The 22,974-nt window shown below is 39.6% G+C and overlaps 1 long non-coding RNA gene across 2 annotated transcripts in view; it reads right to left on the bottom strand.

Annotated features, from left to right (window-relative positions):
* Window positions 1–1,446: 1,446 nt before the first annotated feature.
* The window catches only part of LOC148133022 (uncharacterized), a 74,592-nt gene continuing 53,064 nt past the window's right edge, over window positions 1,447–22,974 (bottom strand). The window contains exon 3 of one of the 2 annotated variants that reach the window (XR_015747044.1): window positions 1,447–1,508. This is a non-coding gene — a long non-coding RNA (uncharacterized LOC148133022). Of the gene's footprint in view, window positions 1,509–4,163; window positions 4,340–22,974 lie in introns of those variants that run through there. The other variant, XR_015747043.1, reaches the window with a different exon arrangement.

Genomic DNA, 22,974 nt, shown 5'->3' with positions numbered 1-22,974 from the left:
GTCATTCCAAAGAATGTGACCAAAGCTGAAAAGTATTGTTGTATAAGCACACTGGAAAAGACACACTCTATTTCTTATGGGTCATCCTTGACATGCAATTCGATTGTCAATTGTGAGATGATCAATGTTCTGTACAGTCATTTGCCTCATTCCTTGCGACGGACACGACAATCAAGATTCATTTTTCTGCCATACAGTCTCTGAACCCTTTGTGGTATTGCTTTTAGCACTCTGTGCTAGAGTTAATACAGGATACTTTTTTTTGCCTGGAGCAAATCCTCCAACCCTTCCCATCAACAGAACCCCCTAGTTGAGAAAGTGAATCTTACTTCTCAATTGTTCCTGAGAATAACAGGATAGTTTTATGGATCACGGGTCAAGGGCATGGCATGCCCAGCTCCATAAAGCAATATTATATTTCAACATCTGCCCTGTGTGATAATTGGCAGCCACCTCCTTATGCCACATTGTTGTAAGGCAAGTCCTAACTGACATTTACAATGGCACCAACCTCAAACTGGTGATTCTGTAGGGCTAAACTATGGTAGCGGTAGGTTTGGTCCTAAGTTGATTGCATTTATGACTAAATCTACATAATTATTCCCCATTGGTGACTAGGAAGACTTCATGTTGTTGGAAGTTTTCATAAGGAACTAAGGTTCAGTTGAAAATGTGCCCAAACAATAGTTTTGTGAGGAGAAGCAGTGGCTATATTTTCATTATATTTTCATTTCATTTCTGTGCTGTAAAGTGGTATACACAGTATAATAGCTATTGCTATTTTGCATGGGGGAGAACTGTATCTCCCAAATTTTATGAATGCTGTATGGTCTTATGACAAATTCCTGTCACTTTTCTTTAAACGTATTATATTAGAAGTTCAATACCTTCAGTAGAGAAATCACGACAACCATTTTCAGTCACAATTGTTTTCAAAGCAGTATAACTACACTGGGTATATTAATTTCCCAAGTTGCAATCCCTATAATTAGTTAGGAAAAACATAGGAACTCATCCAAAATTGTTTCCAGTTGGGCTTGTAGCATATAATATCCTGATCAAAGATGATTGGTGAAACATTAGAAACAATAATTCTAATTAAATTGAAATTTCAAATCTCGGGCATTTACAATGGAGGCCTTATAGCCATTCTATTATTTAGTGTTTGTGGAGAGCTTGACTAAAATGTGCCTCTTGTGACTTAGAGCACCCAGATATATCCCTTGGCTATAGACAAGAGAGAAGAGGTGAAGACACTTTTTTTCTTCTCTCTCAAGAGGGCTCCACTATTCCGTTGATCCCAGGTAATTTGAGAATGCAAAGCCACTATGGAAGAAAATTCAAAATGCAATTGAACTCATTTCTGATATTATTGTTTATCTTATTTAAAGTATCTTACTGTATTATTCAGACCAAAGTATTTCCCAAAACAGTTTTCATACTTACCTCAATCAGGCAAGCCCTTCCTGTATTCTTACAGTCTGAATATATGCAATTCTTCAGGAAATCTATGACAGGGTGGCATAAGAGAAATCAATCCGTCAATCAATGTGAAATGCAATGTTTTCCAATAATGTAACTGACATCACAAATAAGGGAATATTGGGTATTTTTGGCAGGGTGCCATTAGTCCAGGAGGTCTCATTTCTTTTAGACTAGAACTGAATTTGGCTTTTTCAGATACATGGCTGGGACCATCCAGAAGGGTGGGTAAGGCCAGGAGAAACACTAAATTTGATTCCATGTTAATGTACATGATTAAAATTTAATTAATCTGCTTAAAAAGATGACTCGGTGTGTCTTAAAAACCATTTCTTCCTTCAGCTGTATTAAAAGCTACATCTGCATTTTTGGCGGCATTCTGGAGAGGCTGCCTGAGGCCTTGAGGAGCTCCTAATTTAGGTGTTTCATACCATTTTTCCTAAATCTGGTACTCTCCCAATACATCAGGATCATGGCTGGCAGAATTCTTGATCTGTGCGGCCAATTGGCTGAGACTTCTGAGAGGCAGCACCAATATATATATGTGTGTGTGTGTGTGTGTGTGTGTGATGCTAGATTGGGAAAGAGCACTCGGAAACTCTGAAAGAAAAAAAGTAAAAAGTGAATGAGGCTTCATATAGGGGAAATGGCCCCCGGCTGTCTTTATTGACACCAGTTTTGTTTTGCACCAGTGTGAACAAATTCATTTAAGAATCTCTCTTTGGATGGTTGTGCTGTGGGTGTGGCAACTCAGAATAGTCTATGGGAGATGTTTGGAGCAGAGCTGGTGCTTATGGCCCTCCATTGTATTCAGGCATTTTTTCAGGCTTTGGGTCCCTAGAGAAACAATTGACTTTTATGCCATTCAGTAGCAGACATGAAATTTGCCTATAGTACTTCAAAAAGTTGTAAGTGCATGTGAATCAAGGTTAAATGCTACCAAAGCAATATTCTATTGTAATGTGAAACCATTATTTTCTATTAAACTAATTATCAGGTTCCTCTTTCCTGTGTTTAGTTTTGGATAAATTTATTGCTCTTAAGCATCAGGTTAATACACAGGTAGACCGTTCAAAGTCACAACGGCATTGAAAAAAGTGACTTATGACTGTTTTTCACACTTACGACCATTGCAGTAACCTCGTGGTCACGTGATCAAAATTCAGATGCTTGGCAACTGATTCATAGTTATGGCGGTTGCAGTGTCCCGGGGTCATGTGATTCCCTTTTGCAACCTTCTGTCAAGCAAAGTCAATGGAGAAGCCCCTTAACAACTGCAGTGATTCACTTAAGAACTATAGCAAGAAAGATGATAAAATGGAGCAAAATTCATTTAACAATTGTTTTCGTTTAGCAACAGAAATTCTGGGCTCAATTGTGGTCGTAGGTCAACGACTACCTGTACTTTGGCTTTGAGGGGGAAATGGCAACCAATGAAGCAAAGGCTGGGGAATAAACTCAGTCTTATCCATGAGGTCCGCTGAGAAGTCCAAAATGGTCTTAGTTCTGGGCAGGAGCATCTTGAACGAACCACAATGATGCCAAAATGATGACATGTGCAATGATGTCATGGCACAAATGCCAATATACCCTGACATCTGCCATAAGCATATATGCTGCAACATTCATATGATGATGGTGACACATTCCTTATTACAGTTCCTGCCTGATTCAGCAGATACTACTAGTAAGCACATCAAGATACTGTGCCTTTGTATTGCATATTGGTTTTTTTTATAGTTTTGGGTAAAATAGTTCTTTTTCCATATTAAGATTATATGTTACACTGAAATTGTTGGAGGAAAAGGATTTCTAGTGTGTTGGAGGAAAACAATTTACATAAACACACACACACACAAACACACACACACAGAGAGGGAGTCTCCGGCTTATGACCACAAATTTCTGTTGTTAAGTGAGACATATGTTTGCTGAATTTTGCCCCATTTTATAACCTTTCTTGCCTCCATTGTTAAGTGAATCACTGCAGTTGATAAGGTAGCAGCCTGGTTGTTAAGCGAAACTGACTTTGCTTGTCAGAAGATTGCAAAAAGGGATCATGTGATCTTGGGACACAGCGAGTCATAAATATGAACCCGTTGCCAAGCATCTGAATTTTGATCCCATGACCATGGGGTTGCTGGAATGGTCATATCTGCGAAAAATGGTCATAAATCATTTTTTTCCCCCAGTGCCTCTGTAGGCTGAAAAACTGTTAGGCTGAAAAACAGCTTCTATCCCAGGGCAGTAGCTCTTTTGAATTCTGCTGTATAGTGCAGTGTTGGTGTGGTGTCGGGGGTTTCCGGTTCAATGTGTGAAGGGTGAAGAATGTGTGAAGGGTGAAGAATGTGTGTTTGTCTTTACTTTCATGGTCATGGTCATGATGTGTACTGAAGATGGTGTTCGATTTCGTTGTATGGGGTGCAGTGACAATAAAGTAAACTAAACTAAGTTGAGGACTACGTTGTATTCCTTTAAAATGTTCTGCAGCTCTAGATTACCGTTCCTTTTGGTTTGGCCATGGGCCCAAGTGGTCAGGATGAAGCGTGTGTTGAGTTTTTGAAGGAGAAAATACAGCATCATCAAATAGTCCTACAGTCTATCAAGAGTCTCGAGTGGTAGACATGAACTGTGGCTCACCAACTGGACTGAAGCGAAGGATGGTATTACTTAAGTCAATAACTGAGCTGACCCTGGGAGAAAACAGAGAGTGATTAAGAACTTCCTGACTGACCAGGCAGCACAAGTTGCACATATTACACATCTGAAGTTTTTGTGGTCATATGGTTGTGACCAAAAAGTCCACTCTAGTCTGAGCAGATGGCGATGCAGATGGATGCCGTCAAATCTGATGACCCTGCAAACACAAAGGTTTGTTTTTCAGCGACTGATCTTTCTAGACCACGTCTGCTCTTAATTATATCTTGGTGTACCCGGCTGACTATTTCGGTGTCTTCAGTCAGAAATGGCCTGAATGATTACTCTCAGGAATTTCCTGCTTCTCATTAAGGCATATCCTGGTGGATCAGAGAGTTTGGTGACCTTGGTTCTTTTAGCTTGATTGCAAGCAGGCCTCATTATTCTACAGCCTGATCCTCCAGCTTGGATAAGTTCGCTTGTTATGAGCCTGCGTTGTTGCGTACAGCAATACAAGTGTACAACTAGCTAGCTGTAGAGGCTCGGATAATTACGGGAGCAACAGTTTGCAGGTCAAACAATGTCCTTGTCGTGATCTGGATGGCAGTAATCAGCTCCCTACCATCACCCCTCTAGTTTTAAGATGTCAGAACAGTGATGGGATTCAAAAAATTTTTTACTACCGGTTCTGTTTATTGAACTTCACTTGCCATGCTCAAAACATGTGTTATAAAAGCACAGTAAAGATAGACTGATTGCTTTTCAAGACTGTGCAACTTAATGAGACCAGCAAGACGGAAAGGCCTTGTGATAACATCCTTGTCTTCACACCTAGGATCATTGCTTGATTACCTTCCTCTTTATCTCCATTACATCAGTGCAAAAACATTTGGGTCATGTTAAATGATTATTTTCTGAGTGACTGCTAGCTATATGTAACTATCACTTCCTGCATTTACTTTTACCATTCCCTGTCCTACTTATTCACATGTGTGTTCATGCTTCTACCTTGGGATAATAGTTCATATCCGGAGGTGGTATTCAGCAGGTTCTGACCAGTTCTGGAGAACCGGTAGTGGAAATTTTGAGTAGTTGGGAGAACCGGCAAATCCACCTCTGACTGGCTCCGCCCCCACCTATTCTCTGCCTCCCGAGTCCAAGCTGATTGGCTGCGTCTTCTTTTGTTTCCCTGCACAGGAGAACGGAGCTGGAAAGCAGGTTAGTGGGGTGGGGAGGGAATGGGATTTTGTAATAACCTTCTCCTGGCATGCCCACCAAGCCACATCCACAGAATCGGTAGTAAAAAATGTTGAATCCCATCACTGCATACATCTAATTAAGTTGGCTATAAACCATGAAAATCTATACAGAGTTGTATTTCTTCCCTTTTCTTTAAAACATGCCGTACTGTTGGTTTTGCTTCCTAACAAGCTGATAAAGCTGTTTTTGAGAGGGGTGGAGAATATAGTGTTGGTGTATTTTTCCTCTGCTTATTATAAAATTTTCTGTCCTGGCCTTTTCAGTCTTCTATTATACTAGAAAACCACATTAATAGCTAACCAGGATTGTTTTAGGTATATTCTTTTTTTTTTTAAATTGTGGATGCTACTTTTCGACTTTTTCTTAAATGGACGAATATAAAAATAGTCCAAAACAAATAAAAACTGCTGTGAAGTGAGGAATCGTATCTTCTTGATTATTTCTACCTGCTAAGAATTGTATCATCAGCATAATAGCCAATATTGCTAGCAGTCACTACTATGATACGATAATATTGTATGTGGTCTTGTATTTCTAATGTTTCATGTTTTCTTATCATCATCATCATCTTAAAAATTGCCTATCCACTGCAACAAGACGGCCTCTTCCACACGTTTCCAATCAATGTGGTCCTGAGCCAGTGGTGGTATTCTACTGGTTTGGCCCGGTTTGGCTGAACGGAGGATCATCTGTGAGTGAACCGGTTCACTCCAACAATCAGCCACCCGCTTCGGCTCTATATGACCTTTATCTCCTGCTTTTCAACCTCAGCTCAGAGGTGGCATTCAGCAGGCTCTGACCAGTTCTGGAGAACCGGTAGCGCAAACTTTGAGTAGTTCGGAGAACCGGCAAATACCTCCTCTGACTGGAGATTTTACAGTATCCTTCCCCTGCCACGCCCACCAAGCCATGCCCACAGAACTGGTAGTAAAAAAAATTTAAATCTCACCACTGCCTCAGCTGCTTCATGCGGCCCAGCCGATTGTCGCGCATCAGCTGTTTTACACACAGGCCATGCAGCAGAAGGTGAGTTGCAAATGCTGCGCACGTGCAAAGCAGGCGTTTGGTGTACACACATTCACACTGAACAGGTAGGAAATGTTTTTGAAAACCACCACTGTCCTAAGCTTTCTTTTGCCAGTTAGGCCCACAATACTTGCTGATGTCATCGATCCATCCCGTTTTAGGTGTCTTTCGTGATCGCTTTTTATCAAGTGGGATCCATTCTATGACTGCTTTGCCTGTCCACCTGCCATCAGTCCTTCTTGTTTGTTTGTTTGTTTGTTTGTTTATTTTTATTTGGTTTGTCAATTGCTTACAAGATAATAGGAATAAGTAAAAACATAGTTATGAATACATGGATACATATAAGAAAAATAAAAGAAACAATAGGACAGGGACGGTAGGCACGCCCCCTACAGACCGCTTAGGAAAGGGGTGAGGTCAATAGTAGACAGTCTAAGGTTAAAGTTTTTGGGGTTAGGGGAAGAAACCACAGAGTCAGGTAGAGTATTCCAGACATTGACCACTCTGTTGCTGAAGTCTTATTTCCTGCAATCAAGTTTGGTGCAATTAATCTTGAGTTTGTATCTATTGTGTGCGCTTGTGTTGTTATGGTTGAAGCTGACATATTCATTGACAGGTAGGACATTGCAATGTATGATTTAGTGGGATCCATTCTATGACTGCTTTGCTGCTGTCCACCTGCCATCAGTTATTCTTGTTATGTGCCCATTTCCCATTTCCACTTCAATTCTTTTATTTTCTTGATGATATTGTATTCTTACATTTGATCTCTAATCCATGTGCAGGTTTTCCTATCTTGTCTTTACTATCTATGAAATAAGATAATTTTATATTCCAATGAATAATTGGAATGTCATTTACACCACAAAGAGAATTTTGTAGTATGAGAATCCTGTCTATTTTTCTAATCAAACACTATATTCCACTTAGATCAGGGCTATGCAAATCTGGGCAACCATTAGATGTTAATAAAGAGATTTTAAAATGCCACTTTTTTACTGCAATGGTTGCAGTCTATTCATGGTTGCCTTATCCTTTAATTCATCGACATTCCCTACATAATCTACAGACTATGATATTCTTGATAGTATTTTGAAGTTACAGCTGCCATATGAAAATCCCTAATCTCCTTTTTGCTATCTTGAAGGCTACTGAAAATCTCTTTCCCCATCCCATCAGTTGTTTTCATAATCTTCCATATAAGTATGGTTAATAAAAAGTATTATTTACCTTTGGATTTGGTTTAGATAGATAATAAATAGGTGATAGATGGTTTACTACTGCAATTGCTTTTGATGCAGTCTTGTCATAATTAAATCAATTTTTAAAATATATTTTGTTGATATGTTTTTTGAAATTTAGAGAAAGAAGGATCCCTATCTATCCCCAAAACAATAGTGAGGATTCAGTATTCCTTTTCTTTATTGTGTGAAATGTTTACCACAAAAGAAGTGGACTTCTGTATTACATGAATAAACCAAGTGCATCATTTAGAGCAGGGGTCCCCAACCACCGGGCCCCGGACCGGTCCTGGTCCATGGAACATTTTCTACTGGGCCGCGGTTTGCTCGGCGCCGCCATCTTGTTTTGATGAGAAAGTGCTTCCGGTGAGCTTTTCCGGTTGGAAAGCGGTGTTTGGGTCCTGAAGGAATCCTCGCGCCTTAGTTTCATCGAAGGGGGGCGGCTTTGAACAAAACTAAAGCGCGAGGATTCTTTCAGCACTCAAGGCAAGGCGAGCCGAGCGACTGTCCCAAAGCCGTCCCGAAGCCCATCGACAAAGGTACAAAGGAGGAGTTGAAGGTGGCGGGAGAAGCGGGGGACGGCTGGCTGGCGGTCGCTCGGCTCGCCTTGCCATGCGTGCTGATGCCGGTACCGGGCCGCGGATCATTTTGTGATGCCGGTACCGGGCCGTGGCACAAAAAAGGTTGGGGGCCACTGATTTAGAGTACGGATGCCCAGTATTAGAATGACTGAAAATGAATACACTGCAATTTAAAAGCAAACAACAATGATTGATCCAATCTGGGTCAGTCACTAGGACCAGAGGTTTAGTCTTCCAAGCTTTTGGACTTGTGCTGGAGCCCAATGGGTCCTCCAGCACAAGTCCAAAAGCTTGGAAGACTAAACCTCTGGTTCCGGTGACTGACCCAGATTGGATCCTGCAACATTATCCTGGGACATTTGCCTTCATTCATAACAATGATTGAATCCTGCAAAACTGCAGTAATGTGAAGACATTTTAACAACTAAAGGTCTTCTATATAGGTTCTTATCCTTCATATCAGATAGTTTGAAGAACTGGTCTACACCAGAACCTTGAATGATTAAATTGTTCTTGCATAATGATATTAGTTTATTATTTCAAAACTTAATGAATCCAGCCTGACTTGCCTAAAAGACATCCCTATTCACTGGCAGCTTAGGGTTAACCCATTCAAGTCCACCACAAATGTACTCAGTACTTGGTGGCTTGCAGGCAAAACTATAGACTCCTATGAAAACCATGATGCTTACATGGGAGGCAGCCGCTTCTAATGTATTGCAAATGTTACTGCAAAATAAAATAATTTCAAATGATGAAAAATTAATGGTTGAACTAGTCTTCGTATCCACATCTTTTAGACTACAACTAATGAGCCAATCCATTATGGCCAGCTAGACACTTCCACCAAAAAGTTAAGCTGCCCATACCAGCCCCTCCAGTCTTTCTCTTTCTTTTCAACCTCCCAATCCACATCTTATTGTTGACTGCCAGCTCCTTCTTAAGACTTATGTTTATGGAATTCAGCGGGAAAGGACTTCCTACAAAGACTCATGGATACACAAATGACTTTTTTTTTATTCAAAGGTATGGACGAGAGGCAGAGCTTATTTTTATCTATGAAGAACCAGAAAAAGAGGGGGATCAATGGAAGAAGGGACAAGGCCTTGCTGAAGATATTCATATATCAAAGAGAGCAACAAAATTCTCTGGAAAAACCCCAAAAATTAGAGGTAGGCAACCAAGAGAAGGTATGCTCCATTTTCTTTGCATGCCCCTAAGAACTGGAGTGCTGGCCAGTTTGTTGTGGCCAGTTCCTAACCTATAATCACATTCTAGAGGAGACAATGCCAAAGGAGCTAATGACACCTATTCAGAGTCTTTGAATACTATTTTTCAAACTTCAGAAAAATCACACAAAATACAGACAGGGATAAATATCAAGCATTGTATGTTTTAAATTTTAGAAACTATTTTCCCCCTTCATACAAGAAAAAAAAATCAAGTTCTGTCCAAATTCCTTTATTAACTGGAAACTAGGAATGATATTCTTTCTGGTTTGGGCCTTTGTCCCTTCACTTCTAAAGATGAGAGAAAGATCAAAGTAGCTGTCATTCAGTGCTTCCTACCCAGTGATGTAATTCAATTTTTTTTTACTACTGGTTCTATTGGTGTGGCTTGGTGGGTGTGGCAGGGCAAGGATACTGTAAAACCTCCAGTCAGAGGTGGTATTTGCCAGTTCTCTGAACTACTCAAAATTTCCTCTACCGGTTCTTCAGAACTGGTCAGAACCTGCTGAATACCACCTCTGCTCCTACCCATTAATGAAAAAGACAGAAACCATTAATCCATATACCAGGAGATTGAGAAAAAGACAAACCATCTAGCTGTCCCAAAGACGATGCTCTGTGTATGTTTGTGTGTGACATGCAATTTGGTTATATGAACTGAATCTGTTTTGGAACACTTTTTTGTGCCTAAGTCTTCCTTTTTTTATCCTAGGACAGCAAGTGTGACTGGCTGGAAAGAGGGGGCACTTTTATTGTCCTCTCAAAGAATAAAGTAGGACAATAAATAGAGCTGTAGGACCAATGAAAGACAGTCTTTTTAAATTTTATGAATTTACACTAGAGTCACTGCTAAGGAGGAAGAGGGCAACCAAACTACATCAAGTTGGCCTTGCTTCCTTACCTCTGATCTGTCTGTCTCAGTGACCCCAGTAAATTCAACCCCAGGGTCTCATTTAGACTGATTTATAGTGGGATTTAGGAGGGCTTATTTCTAAGGGGGCTGGTTCTTTTCATTGCAAATCAGAGACACCACTTCCTGCTCTGGTAGTAGAATGTTTTGGTGGCCTATCAGGTAATCCATAGGCAGATGGAAGAAAAATAATATCTTGGATGAAGGTTTGCATGAAAAAGAACAGTAACAGGTGTCAGTAAAAAAAAACCGAGGCCACACTTTGTACTATAAAAGAGGTGGGATGAAATTTACCACTTTAATTCTCACATGAACATTCATCCAGTTGGTCTGGTGGAGAGAGTTGCAACCATTTTGAACATCTTTGTCTCACTAAGCCTTTATGTTAAAACTTTGAGAGTCTTGGTTAAGTAGACTTAACCAAGACTCTCAAATCTACCAATTTTACTACATTTACATGGCTGTGAACCATTTAATGCTACAAAGTCCAAACAAGTACTTTGAATTGACTCCAGAAGCAACCTGGTAACTTTAGCAATGTAGTTATTTTAAGGAGAGATTTTAATACAATGAGGCCTAACTCCCAGGGGGGGAAAAACTGCAGATGGATTAAAGTTCTCTTGTAATTTCCAATTTCAAAGGCAGGTGACTATAAAAATGCATGAAAATGGTTAATCCGGGGGGTGGGGGGGATGATTTAGGTGCCAATAATAGCAAGCTTTTGTAATCATAAGAGGATGAAATTCCCCAGGCTTGAAATCCAAGTTTGGGATTACTGTCAACGGCAATGGTTTATGTTGAACTGAAAGGAAATTCATCAAGGTCAATTGGGACCACGGTGGCATGTTAATAAATAGAAATGGGATACAATTCATTTCATGATGTGCTCTTATCATTGATTTTATGCGTGGGTTTGAGTTTTATAGTATCTCCGCACAATATGCCCATTTTTCATCTTAATTTTGATGCCATTGAAGGATATTAGGTTAGTGGCAAGGACTTATTGTTGTAACAACTGCTTGAAAGTATTTTTCAGGTCTTTATTTCACTTTGTTAAACATTGTGTCATTTAATAATTCTATAACTCTCTTGGAATGTATGATAGCAACCCGGAAATCAATTACTTTTAAGGCATTTTTCAGACTTTCCTATAAAGGTAGAAACAGAAGGTAACTTCTCTAACATGGGGCAGAGTTGGTAAAAAAAACAAAACAAATAAAGCTTGTGTGCCTTTCCTGAACACTGGCTGCCCAAGACTGAACAAGGAAGTGTTACATCAGTTCTCAAAACAAAGAGAGTACTTCCGTAGTGGAAGCTGAGTAGTGCTGACCAGTATCTTACATATGTATGCTTTGTCTGTGGGATGCCAGGGTGGGGATATTCCACAAGGAAGAGATGTGGCAATGTCTGGAGTCGGGGAAAAACCTCAGCGTGTCTGAATAAAGAGTTGTTTGTGCAATCAGGAATGTTAAACCCTGAGTTGAAAAGGCTCTGAGATAACCGGAACAGCCTCATCATCATCAGTCCACAAAGAAAGCTTCCTGAATAAAGTTGCCTGGAAAGATTGCAACATGCTAACGGGGCTGAAATCTGTACAGGACAATGGCCTTCCTGGCCATAGGTATTTGGCTAAATTGTGTGGGAGTGGAGGAGAGAGAGAAATCATGTAATGTTTTTAATCTTATTTAATTGACCCTTTGGGAAGTATTCGTCAGGTTCTTTATAATCTGCCAAAGATTATATTTATATTATATCCAGAAATATTTCACAAGAAGAGTTCTCCACTCCTCTACTTGTTGCAGGATACCTTATGCCACCAGACTCGAAATTCTAGACCTAGAAAATCTAGAACTACGCCGCCTTCAGTCCGATCTAAGTATAGTATATAAAATCATACATTGCAATGTCCTACCTGTCAATGAATACTTCAGCTTCAACCATAACAACACAAGAGCACACAATAGATACAAACTCAAGGTAAACCGCAATAAACTTGATTGCAGGAAATACGACTTCAGCAACAGAGTGGTCAATGTCTGGAATACTCTACCTGACTCTGTAGTTTCTTCCCCAAACCCCAAAAACTTTAACCTTAGACTGTCTACTATTGACCTCACCCCTTTCCTAAGAGGTCTGTAGGGGGCGTGCATAAGCGCACCAACGTGCCTACCGTCCCTGTCCTATTGTTTCTTTTATTTTTCATGTATTCATAATTATGTTTATACTTATACCTGTTATCTTATAATCTCTTGACAAAATAAAATAAAGAAATAAATAAATTTCAAAAGAGTTTGACAACAAGCCTTTCCTAATTATTGCTCAAACGTTTGGGTAGGCAGCAAGCATTTCAGAGTGGAGAGCTTGGGGTAAAGGACCCATGGCTCTCCCAGTGTTATGGAGCAAGGCAATCTTGGCTGGTATTGATAAAAGCTGAGAGAAATTGAACCTAGTTTGTAGACGGACAGGAAACCACAAGGTAATCCAGTTTCCAGTAATCAATCCAGTAATCCAGAGAGCCACTTTGGCATGGGGATAATAAGAACATCAGGCTAGGAAACCAGGAGCAGTGAGTTCTTGCTCCACCTGAGCCATGAAAGCTGGGTGGGAAACTTTGAGCCGGTTGCACTCTTCTTTCTCTCAGCTCTACCCACCTCTCAGGGAAAAATGGTGGGGAAAATAGCAAACCAAAGAAATCACGGCACGAGATAAGAAAGAGATAATTAAAACAAGTTTAAAGCGTCACATTTGCTAAACTTCTCCATACCTTCCATCTTTGAAAACTTTCCTCGCTTCCAACAATACTTCCTAGTTCGCTTTTTAAAATTCTCAAGCGTCTTTTTGAGGCTCTTCTCAATTCATGCTGTTCTTTATCTTTATCTTTATCTATTTATTTTTGTTTATTTATTAGGTTTTTTCAAGTTGCTCCGTCTGACTTACAAAATACTCTGGGTGAATCCTGTATCTGAAGAGTGGCTGTGTAGGCACAGGTAGTGCTTTACTTGCAGCCATTTGTTTAGTGACTGTTTGAAGTTACAACTGAAACGGTGTCTTATGATGGATCACAGCATCCCATGATCCCATGATCAAAATATAGGGGCTTGGCATCCAGCATGTATTTATGACAGTCGTGCAGTCCCGGGGTCATATGAGCACCATTTGTAACCTTCCCAGTCAACTTCTGACAAGCAAATCTGGAGGAAACCAGATTCGCGTAATGACCATATGATTCACTTAACAAATGCAATGATTCGCTTATCACATGCAATGATTCGCTTAACAAATGCAATGATTCGCTTAACAAATGCAATGATTCGCTCATCAAATGCAATGATTCGCTCATCAAATGCAATGATTCGCTTAACAAATGCAAAGGTTCGCTTATCAAATGCAATGATTCGGTTATCAAATGCAATGATTCGCTTAACAAATGCAATGATTCGCTTAACAAATGCAATGATTCACTTATCAACTGCGGCACAAGAGATTGTAAAACGAGGCACAATTCACTTAACAACTGCCTCACAGCAATGGAAATTTTGGACTCAATTGTGGTTGTATGTTGTCGTCTACCTGAGACAAAAAACAGTTAGCAATCTGGCTGCTACCATACCAGGGTGCGAAACAAGGCCAGACATATGCAGAAGTTCCTTAAAATTGGATGGGCATATTACCCAGGTCAAGGCTGGGTCCAGCTCCAGCGGATGCCTGCTCCTGTTCCCACGCTCCAGCCGCCTCTGCCTCCCGTGTGGCCCACAGCTCCACCCTGTTTCAGGGCTGCCTTTGATGGAATCCCAGACAAGTTGGCTTTAAACTTGGAACCCTGACACCTAGCTTTTGAAACTTTAAGTTTCAATGTCTGTGGAGATCCTCTGTCATCCAGGTCCTTTGGTTGCCCCAAAGGTCTTTTTTCAAGGGGCAGTTGAAAAAGACCAGATGACTGCAAGGAATATAAATCTTTCCATTCTCCACCATTCAGTCAGAACCAAAGAAGCTTCTCGGGTGAGGAGCGAAACATCTTTGAGAAAAAAAAATAAAGAAAGTCTAGTTGCTTCTTGAAAAAGCACCTTTGGGTTTAGGTTTCAGTATTTATATACTGAGGGCAGACAGTGAGATGCTCATGAGCTCCACATGCCTGCAGGCTATGGACATCCACAGAGGATAAAGGAGGTGCACAACATGTGCCTTGTGATGACATCAGGCAAATGATGCAGTCTACCTACAGCATGGGTGCCAAACCCGATCGTGTCATGTGATGTATTGTGACATATCACGTTTCCTCCCTTCTTGGAGCTAGGGTGGGCATGGCCTGCACCAGTGGTGGGATTCAAATTTTTTTACTACCGGTTCTGTGGGCGTGGCTTGGTGGGCGTGGCAGGGGGAAGGATACTGTAAAACCTCCAGTCAGAGGTGGTATTTGCTGGTTCCCCAAACTACTCAAAGTTTCCACTACCGGTTCTCCAGAACTGGTCAGAAACCTGCTGAAAACCACCTCTGGCCTGCGCATGATGCATCCAGCCCAAGGGCCATCAGTTTGACAGGCCTGGCCTACAGAGATAAGTCGGTGATGTGATCATTGTTTGTGCAATGATGTTACAGTGTACATGTTGTCCATTGGACATCCTTGTTGTTTGCCTATGCCCCAAACACCTCCCTTTCCCCTTCAGACATTTTCAAAAACATTCCTTTTAATTTTAAATATTAGCTGGAAATCTGTCCTCCTTGCAAAGGAAAACAGCGCCTTTGCCTCCACCTTGGTTTTTTTTTTTAAGAGGAATGCTTTGCAACACAATTTAGTTTCCAGAAAAAGGCCTCTATTTTCATTGTAAAATTACTGTGTGTACTAACGAAATTATAAATCATCTACCAATACATATAGAAAATGTTTGTGGATGTCTAATTTATGTGGATGCATATTTAGTCTGCTACAGAAAACCAAATCTGCCTAGAGATTCAACTCAGGCAGGGTACAAATACTGCAAACAAATTAACAAATAACACGTCAGTTATTCCTTGAGTGGATCTGGTTAGTTAAAAAAAGAAACTGTCATCAATTTTGCTGGACTTTTCATGCAGTTACTACAGGTAGTCCTCGACTTACAACAGTGTAATTTAGTGACCACTCAAAGTTACAAGGGCACTGAAAAAAGGGACTTATGGTCGTTTTTCACACGACCATTGCAACATCCCCACAATGACGTCAGATCAAAATTCAGATGCTTTTCAACTGACTCATATTTATGACGGCTGCAGTGTCCAGTGTTCAACATTAAAATTACAGGTAATCCTCATTCAGCGAATACAATGTGGACTAGCAACTTGTTTGTTGCTAAGACAGCTGTAAGTGAAACTATGATGGTGGTTAGGTCATAAATCAGCTACTTTTGCCTTACAGACCTGCAAAGGTCATCAATGAAAAAAAAAATCTCAGAAAGAGGTTCCCTCCTCTTCTTAAAAATAGAACAATTTTACGTGGTTTTTAATAGCCTTTAAGTCCCTTGAAGCTTATTTTTGTTTGAAGCTGCAGTCTTAGAGCGGTTAAAACAATTGTGTAATGGAATGAGATCAAGGAACCGAATCACTCAGGCTCCCTATGCTGTCTTGATGTTTCCTACAGTTAATCGCTTTTTAAATGACTATGAAATAGTATAGAACAAGTACAGCACAATAACGGTATATTGTATGAAGAGATGAATGCAGAGGGCTGATATCCTTCAAGGATGTTGGACTTCAGCTCCTATATACCCAAGCAACTATGTCTGTTGACAGGGGATTATGAAAGGTGTAGAACCAAAGATCTAAAGAACCACTGCTCACCACTCTCTAATCTTTTAGAATACTATCGATGTGAAATAGACAGAAGCGATACTTCTTCCCATAAGGACTACCCATATTTAAAATATATACTGTACTTAGGTAACTTGCTGTTTTCCCTTCCATGCTGAGGTGTGGTGAGGAGCTGCCTAGGAGAGAGTATTTTCAGTAATGGACCCCTGATCTCAGAAGGCCTCTCTGGTGAAACACATCTGGCATTCTTCCTTCCTTCCTTCCTTCCTTCCTTCCTTCCTTCCTTCCTTCCTTCCTTCCTTCCTTCCTTCCTTCCTTCCTTTTTTTCTCTTTCCTCCTCCTCCTCCCCCCTCCCCCTCTGTTGCTTAAAATGTATATGCTGTATAGAAACTAAATGCATTTGTCTGAGTTTTACATTTATTTTTCTTATATAATATTTTTTACCACTGTTGCTTTGTTTTCACATTTTTCATGTGCCAAGTTTTAATTTTTAAATTGTGGTTTTAAAAGACGTGGTGAAGAGGGACAGATGTTAAAAATGAAATGAAATAATAAAATGCAAAATTAAATGAAAAAGTAGATGGCAAAACCATTTGTGCATAAATTACGTGTAGTCCTCAACTTATAAACACAATTGACCCCCCAAAAACAGTTGGTAAGTGAATTTTGGCCCATTTTACAACCTTTATAAAGTTTTCCTAATCATTCAGTGAACTATTCTGGTATAGTGGTAAGGGCACCAGGCTAGAAACAAGGAGGCTGTGAGTTCTTCAATTGCCTTAGGAATAAAACCAGCTGGGTTACCTTGGGCCAGTCAATGTCTCTTAACCCTTGGAAAAGAGCAGTGGCAAACCACTTTGAAAAATGTTGACAAGAAAACTTCAGGGACTTGTCCAGGCAGTCACCAAGGGTCTATACTGAATCAGTAGGTAGCAATAAAATAAAAATAAAATCCATTTATGGAATGGAGGAATGATTGGTTAAGATGATGGAGCTAACAGAGATGGCAAAATTAATTTATTTGCTTTGAGTACTTCAACTATTATATTTATTAGTGATTGGAAACCCCTTAAGGATTTTTTTTGCTGAAAAAAGAAAAATGAATTTATAATTTATGGGTTTGATGATTTTAAAAAATTGTAGGTTATGGAAGACGTTTATGCCATTATGATGTAACTTTAAAAAGAGAAGGTAGATGAGATATATAAATGCATTTATATTTGCTGTCAAAAAGATTGGTACCTGCTTCTTTATAAAAAAAAATCTTATTTTTCTATTTTGTTCCATATTCACTGTTCTTTGGTGTTTTCTTTGTTTCTGTTCTAATATATTGCTATTGCTTTTATTTTTTGTCATAAGTTTCTTCAATTAAAAAAAAAACATTTAAAGACATATAACCTGGTTTGCCTCTACCTTCATACATTCCTGCAAATCTTTTACTTCATTGTTGCTTCCAACACTGATATATAATATAGCATGATACAGCATAAAATATGATATATTTTAAAACTATAGCCTATCAGTTATATTTGTGAGACTCTTCTGAAGGAAGGTAAAACACAAATGAGAATCAGCCAGAGCTCTAGCTGTTGTGAAATTGACAAGGGGTTGAAAGCAAGAAAGAGAATTAAAGCTGGTTGTGTTCAGTGGTAATACTGCTGTAGTTTGTGTAATCCCCTCATGAAATCATCTAAAGGGCAGGCATGTCTCCAAGGGGAAATGGAAGGCAGAGGTTGTGCTGATTTTTATATCCCCAAGGGATTCATAGCCATGAAAGATTTCATATATATATATTTTATAAATGTTTCTCAACCTTGGCAGCTTGAATGTGTGGATTGCAGTTCCCAGAATTTCCCAGCCAGTGTTGTGGTTAGCCAGGATCAGGTGCAGATGGCTGATGACAGCGAGGATTCTGATGAGGGGCCAGGATCATCAGGGAGTGGACTACTGCCTTCAGAGATTGTGGGGGCTGGCATCAGTGATGAGGAGGTTCCCGAGGAGCCTATGCCAAGTGCACGTGCACAGAGGATTACTTGGAGGAAAGAACAATTATAGCAGCATAGGCAACTCGGGAGTAAGGCTGCAAGGTAATGGTCCATCCCTCAAGAGGATAAAAGCCAGGTTTGAAAAGGCGTTCTTTGCAGAAAGCAAAGAAGCTCTGAAGCTCAACTTATGGACATCTTAGTTTGTGTTTGGAGAATCTTGTAAATTAGTTCTTATCTCTGGGTTTTTGGCAGCATTGATGAACACCTTGGCAAGGCTCTTTCTTGTCGGAGCTAATTAGTGGAAAGCAGCCTTTTATCTGTAAAGGAACAGAATTCGTTATTAAACCTTAAAAGGTGGGAGCTGCTGCCTTTGTGTTTGCTCTTTGGGAACCTGGTTGGGTCAGAACAATCAGTCTCAGAATTCTGGGACTATTAAAGGAATAAGAGTTGGAAATTTTGCAAATTGGCAGGTAGAAAAAGGATTTAGAAATAAGAATATGCACAGGCAGAACTGGGGCCTGCATTTGTAGTGTTATTGATTCCCAAAATATATGTTCCTTCTAGCAACTTCTACTGCTCCCATAGGCAAGTTCTATATGCAGTGTTTGTTGTGTTGTATGACTACATTTTGTATTTCCTCCCCTTGAGAAGGGCACCTAGAGAAATCCTTTCCTTATTCTCTCCTTTCCCCCATTCTCTCTCTCTCTCGACTCCATCCTCTTCTTGTCTTACACCACATCTAATTGTACAGTTAGCATTGCATGTACACCAGTCAGAGGTGGTATTTGCCGGTTCTCCAAACTATGCAAAATTTCCACTACCGGTTCTCCAGAACTGGCCAGAACCTGCTGAATACCACCTCTGATGTACATCTTTAAAAAGCAAATACAAAAAAACCTGGCCAAAATAAAAAAGGATATTCTTAATGGGGTCACGATTCCTCTCAAGTGTCAGATTTGCAGTTGGTTGGTTTTGTTGGATTCATCCTTTGGCTGAATTTTCCCGAGCTTAAATAGCTCTTTTAAACAAAACTTTGCCACAATCGAGCAGATTGTATTATTTCCTACAACTGGGGCATGGCCACAGGGTCCTCCTTTACTACTTTCTTTGATTTTGGGTGAGAGTCATTTTTATCATTCTGACCATTGCATAGATTTTTGGGGGGTCATTTTTATTCTGGTTGCTTCTTTTATGTATTGATTAAATTTATATGCTGCCCATCTCACTATCAAGTGAGAGGTTTGCAACATCATAAAAACACACTATAAAAGTATGAGAACATTGGCACCATTAAAAGATTCAGCACTAAAATTAAAACACTAAAAACGAAAGCAAGATAATGAAGGACAAATACAGAAATGGGGTAGGGTTACGTTTAGGAGTGAAGTTAGAGTTCCTTATTTTTATAATTGAAACTACTGTTTATTTATTTGTGATATGAATTTAATATCTAATTTTTATGATAGAACTTTGATTGTGTATCATTCCTGTAATAGATGTTGTTGCAGAAAAAGAAGAATGGAATTTTTGTTGTTGTTGTTGTTTTTAAAGTCAGGGGAAGCACCAACAAAGACTCCAGGATGAAGCAGTAACATTGGATGGTTTCTTGGAAGCCAGTATCTGCATCATAATTTCTTTCTTCATTTCAGTTCATGGGATCTGATCCAAAAAAGAAAAAAACATGTAATTCAAGGACTTTGCTGCTTGATTGACTGCTTATTAGCTGAAAAGCAGCCATAAAGTCTTTAGTTTTGTGGGTTAAATGTGTTATTTTATCTGATCTTTCTGATCATAACGCTATGAAGATGATCAGCAAAAAGCTATGCTAAGCCAAGGATATGCTTGTATGTCATGAAGAATTTCACAACTCGACTCCATTTAGAAAATAAATACCTTTTTAATCAGGTATCGAACCACTGGTATCTGGTCTGTTGATCCCATGCATAAAGGAGGCTGACCTACAGCGTTTCTCACTTACTTAAAACTGAGCCTTTTGGAGAAAGTGGGGATTGGAAAAACTCTATTCACAATATTTTTAAATAATTTGGAATTTCATAATGCAATCCTAAAATCATTTTTATGAGATATTCCCATGAATTGAATGGGTCTTATTTACTTTGGACTAAATAGAGCAAACCTTGTCTAGAAGGAGGCGTTATGTTATCTTATGAGGTTTCTTCTTGGCAAGCAGACCTAGTTATGTGCCTTACTTCTGAATTATGGTGGTCTTGTTTAGGAAGAATGCTATTCTGAAAATTTCTGGCATTGACAAACATACACTGTCATCTACTCCTAGCTAGAAGGGAATCTCTATATTGTCTCTTCCCAGTGCCCCGTTTCTGCATTTGGTATACCATGCCCAAAGTGAGAAATGTCCTCAGACAAACAATTCTTGCACAGTCTCTAATGCTCAAAATGAAAAATGACCTCAACAATAATAAGATAAATTGAGGACATTGTTTGGGTCTTCTCTTATGTCATCTTTCATCCCTTTTCCCCATCCAAGCTGTAGAATTCCTAATGGGTTTTCTCCTTTCCATTCATTTATTCTTTTTTTTTTTTTTCATCACCTTTCTTTTCTACCCTCCTCAAGAATCTCCTTGGGATATTTTCCTCTGTTGAAATCTGTTTCTGTTTTCATTGGTGGTGTCAGGTTAAGCCCTGGCCTTTTACTTAAGCATTTATTGATGGATTGTTTCCTGCTATATTTCATAAGGTACAGTTCTGCAGCTTTATTTGTTCTTAAGGGGCAAAACATGACTTTGCTAATTTAAAACAAATGGTAACCCTGGTAACCTGCTCCATGATTGCCTAGAAAATTCTTATATGAGGGAAGATGAGCTGATTCTTCCAAATCATACTGACTAGATTGGTCCAGTATGCTTCAGCTGATGAGTAAATTAACTCATTTTCTTGATTTGTACAATGCTTTGAATAATAAATGAATATTATAGGCTGTGTTGATGTAACACTTTCAGCTATGAAAAAACTAACTAAGCTTAATACCAACTAAGTAGATCTATAGTACATACAGGTTCTCATCTGACCTTATCAAGCAAGCTGTGTAAAGTTGCTTTGATGCCATTATTACCTGAAGGGAGGCTGGGGCTCTAGGAAATTAGACTTTCTTTGGGTTGTTGTTGCTGCTGCTGTTGTGTAGCAGCAATACTTCTGATTAAGAAATAACATTTCACTGACTGCTAATTTGAGCTCTGTATAAATATTTTGCAAGCAACCAGGGCAACGACTGCTAGAAAGTGACAGCAGTCCTTTCCAAAGACTCAGCTCTTTGCCTTTGTGAGAAATAAATGGTTTAATTTGCATGCTTTGCATTCTACCTCTTTGTGTATATGTATGTATGTATGTATGTATTTTTATTTGTTTTATTTATTTATTTATTTATATTCGGCCTTTATTATTTTTACCAATAATTCAAAGTGACAAACATACCCACCTTCCTCCTCCTAGAACATAACAAGGTGAATTGGACTGAGAGAATGACTGGGCCAAACATACCCAGCTGGCTTTCATGGCTAAGTCAGGACTAGAATTCATGGTCTCCTGCTTTCTAGCCTCAACCCCTGGACCAAAGTGGCCCTTGTCATCTTGTTTCCCATCCAATTTTGTCGCTTTTGGAAGATGGATCTCCTCATCTTCTGACCAACAGGGCAGCACAGTCCAAACTAAGCCCATGCAACTTGATCCAAAGCTAAGCCCACTCCCCACCTAGTTACTTAGAGCATCTTCATAGCATCACCCAGCCATCACTGAAAAGATGGAAATCTTCTCATTCCTGTTATTTTTGGCACAACTACAGTTGGGCAACTCTCGAAGATGCTTTAAGTCACCAGCAAGGAAAGTTATCAAAACTTGGTCCCATAGAAGCTATTGGCTCATGAGGGAGGCTTATCTGAATATAGGTAGCCTTCAACCTACAACAGTTTAGTGACCATTCGAAGTTACAATGGCATTGAAAAAAGTTACTTATGACTGTTTTTCACACTTATGACCTTACAGAATCCCCGTGGTCACGTGATCAAGTGCTTGGCAACTGACTCTATTTATGACTGTTGAAATGTCCCAGGCCATGTGATCACTTTTTGTGACCTTCTAACCACAAAGTTAATTGGGAAACCACATTCATTTAACAACCGTATAAGAAATTTGGAGAAAAATACTACTCTGAGCAAAACTGTTGGCCAGTTTTTGTAAAGTTGGGGTAGCCCTTTGGATGTTGCCCAAGTACAACATCATTTCCCTTCACAATTGATAATTACAAACTGTTGACCTGTTGAGAATTGCAGTTCAGTACAAGGCAAGCAAGCAACAGAATCTCGATAATGAATGTAAAGAGTCAGAAGTTGGATGCAATCTTCTTTGGAAGGAGAGGAATGATACGGGTTTCTACATAAGTAGATTTCAATCTATTGGCTTTCAGTTCAAAAGGGTGTGTATGTGCAGAAAAGTGACTTTTTTCCCGTGGGATCAAAGGTTTCTCTTTTTCCTTTTTAACGATGTACATTGAGATGGACATTGAAATTTAAAAAATTGATGCTCACTTTGGGCTTCACTGTCAGAGGCCCAATTTCATGTTTAAGTTTATACCATACTTCCAGGAATGAAGGCAGGCAGGGAGGGAAGGTGGGAGGAAAGTCACATATGTCAATCTTTGCGAAACATAACACACCTCTTGATTCAGACTTATCAGGCTTGGATTGTAACCTTCCTTTGCATATTTTCATCCTGTGAATTATGCAATTTCATCCTGTGAATTCATGCAATTTTTCTGTTCTTTCTTCTGCTGTGCAGTTAATTTCCTAGCTATCCCAAAATGCAGCA

This window comes from Notechis scutatus, chromosome 1 (genome assembly GCF_049901735.1).
Source record: "Notechis scutatus isolate UNSWTSFEM ecotype Mainland chromosome 1, rNotScu1.2, whole genome shotgun sequence".
Taxonomy (NCBI): domain Eukaryota; kingdom Metazoa; phylum Chordata; class Lepidosauria; order Squamata; family Elapidae; genus Notechis; species Notechis scutatus.
The sequence above is the reverse complement of the archived record's forward strand: the minus strand, read 5'-3'. Positions and strand labels throughout refer to the sequence as shown.